Source organism: Dendropsophus ebraccatus, chromosome 14, assembly GCF_027789765.1.
Source record: "Dendropsophus ebraccatus isolate aDenEbr1 chromosome 14, aDenEbr1.pat, whole genome shotgun sequence".
Classification (NCBI taxonomy): Eukaryota; Metazoa; Chordata; class Amphibia; order Anura; family Hylidae; genus Dendropsophus; species Dendropsophus ebraccatus.
This window is the reverse complement of record NC_091467.1, coordinates 6,329,027-6,331,925: the sequence shown is the minus strand read 5'-3', so window position 1 is coordinate 6,331,925 and position 2,899 is coordinate 6,329,027. Positions and strand designations below refer to the sequence as shown.

At 55.7% G+C, this 2,899-nt stretch overlaps 1 pseudogene; it reads right to left on the bottom strand.

Moving 5' to 3' along the window:
• Positions 1-817: 817 nt before the first annotated feature.
• Positions 818-930, bottom strand: LOC138773640 (U2 spliceosomal RNA; annotated as a pseudogene).
• Positions 931-2,899: the final 1,969 nt, after the last annotated feature.

The window sequence follows — 2,899 nt, the reverse complement described above, 5'->3', positions numbered from 1 at the left end:
AGGGGGAGACGCTGGGGGTGGCAGGGGGAGACACTGGGGGTGGCAGGGCAGAGGGTGGCAAGGGAGATGCTGGGGGTGGCAGGGGAGATGCTGGGGATGGCAGGGCAGGGGAGATGCTGGAAGTGGCAGGGGAGATGCTGGGGGTGGCAGGGGAGATGCTGGGAGTGGCAGGGGAGATGCTGGGGGTGGCAGGGCAGAGGCTGGGAGTGGCAGGGCAGAAGCTGGGGGTGGCAGGGCAGAGGCTGGGGGTGGCAGGGGAGAGGCTGGGGGTGGCAGGGGAGAGGCTGGGGGTGGCAGGGGAGAGGCTGGGGGTGGCAGGGCAGGGCAGAGGCAGGGGGTGGCAGGGCAGAGGCTTGGGGTGGCAGGGGGAGCAGATGAGAAGCAGGGGGAGCAGTCGAGGGGCAGAGGGAGCAGCCGGGTAGCAGAGGAAGCAGCCGGGGGGAAGAGGCAGGCAGGTCCCCCCCATTGCAGGGCCAGGGTGAGCTTCCGGCACATTGGGCCTGTCACACAGGCCGGAAGCTCACAGTGCAGACTCCTCCCCTGCTCGGCAGCGCACACGAAGTGGCGTCATCGCGCTGCTGCCAAGCAGGAGAGAAGTCTGGGCGCTGCGGGACTGCACTGTGAGCTTCCGGCCTGTGTGACAGGCTCAATGTGCCGGAAGCTCACCCTGGCAGCTAATTCCCCCCGCCCGGCCGACCCATCAAACCCCCACCCCCGGGCGCGGACGGCGGCGGGGCGGCGGAGAGGGGGTTAACAAAAGAAAAAAATGTGTCCTGCGGGTGCCGCCCCCCACAGGGCGCAGCCCTAGGCACCGGACCACGGGTGCCTGGTGGCAAATACGGCCTTGTCCCCAGATAGGGGATGTATCAGATATTAAACTGATAAGAACAGATACTACACTTGACCTTAGCCAAAAGGCTGAAAAGCAATGGGGGGGCCGGCATTAACAACTCTCAGTGGGATAACAAACTGTCTGCTGGAGCGCCCCAAACGAACCACTATGGAAGGAGGGTGGGCGGCCAGTTAGGGGAGCGCTCCGACAGACAGACAGCATATGTAACTTAGAAATTTCATTGCAGGATAACATTGTAATCTTATTGAAAATGACAGTTTGGGATCAGCAGCAGATTTTACTGTGTGGTGTCCCACCACGGGTGTTGCTATTGGTTACACCCTTCGCAAAAGCCTGTACTTATTGTAAGTGGTGATGTAGTAGTGATAAAGTTTCGGCAGTAGATGTCACTATTATAGATATGTGTACTCAGTTGCTACACGGCTGAAGTATGTAAAGGGTTATTGTTTATTTATGTGTCACGTGGATCAGTGGCAGATTAAATGTACCCTGGGCCCCAGGCTGCCCACCCAACCTGGGCCCGCCCATACCCACCCCCCCACTCCCAACATGTCCGCCACCGAGCAGGGGAGAAGAGAAGTACTGGCAGCGCGCGACTGGAGCAGTGAGCCTCCGGGGCCGGTGTTCATCAGCTTGCTTCTAAAGAGGCAGAGCGGCTCCCTGAAAGCTCCGGCGGGTGGGGGGTAAACATCCTTAGTAATAATGTGGGCAGCGTGGCATGGGCCCCCCCGGAGCCTTGGGCCCTGGGCGGCCGCCCAAACCGCCCACATTATAATCCGCCACTGACGTGGATCTGTGAACTTATGGGAGTATCTTCTTCTTCTGTCCTATCATTTCTTACTTAACTTCTTCTTATGCACTTTTCTCCCACTCACAGCACATTTTAGATGTGCTGGAGATAGGAAGTCACATGGGCAGAGGAAGTGTAGTGTGGTCTAAGTCAGGTTCCTGTATGATAAGGAAGCAAGACAAAATGCACCCAATAGTTTCTCCTCAAGTAACCTTGCTAAGAACTATGCAGTGTTAAACCCCTCACAGCAGAGGACAAGTCAGAGATTATCTCAACCCACACCGTGGACTAGGAGAGTCACAGAGCAGGACAGTATCCACAAGCAAAAAGCTAGGAACTGATCAGGATAGAGCAAAGTTGCTAGAAGCCTATGAACTGTATCTTGCAGCGCGGTTGTCAGCAGGGAAACCTCAGCATTCTGCTCATCCCAGGTAACAGGGTCTGGGGCTTGTGTCCCTGACTAGGACGGGTCCCCCGACACTGCTAGGGCATTAGGTGGTGCGAAGACCCAAAGGTCAAAACACGGGCACAAGTATTCTCTCTTTCTTCTTCAGTATTCTTCTACCTCATCCTCCAACATCCCAGCACAGCACAGTACTACATGGGTTGGGACTCTCACAACATCCTCCTCTCTGCTCCTCTGATTCTTCTACGTATCTCTCAACACACAACCCAGCCCCCACGACTGTACTTTTTGCTATACTCCTATCACAGATCTGTATTATCAGGTGTATTATCAAGTGTACCGCACCCTGTCAAGGCAAAGCTTTATGTTCTGCTGCACCCAAGTACTTTCAGAGTAAACAAGAGATTATTTATGGTAAAGAGACTCTGTGATTCTTCGCCCTGCACCAACACAGTATACACACACTGCTTGGGACATTTCCCCTTTCTGTGGGTGGCATTACCAATAGTCCGGGAGGGTCACTGCACTGCCGTGATAACAACCCAAGGGACCCCGTAGCAACCTGGCAGGACACTGTCCACAGGGGAACAAGGTACAACCGGGCCTTTAAACTAAAAGCGGTTGTGCCGCCATACCTGTGTGCCCAACCGGCCCTGGTGTCACGACATACCATCATTGGGCCTGGCTGTATCTCGGCCAACCACCACCGGAGTGACGTCACACAAAAGTGACCGGCCATAACTCCACCATAGCACCGCGGGGGCTCACCACAACTGCAAACTCACAGCATGAAATCTGCTGCAGATCCGTCCTGTGTGAGTCTAGCCTTAACAAATATATCATAAAGGGA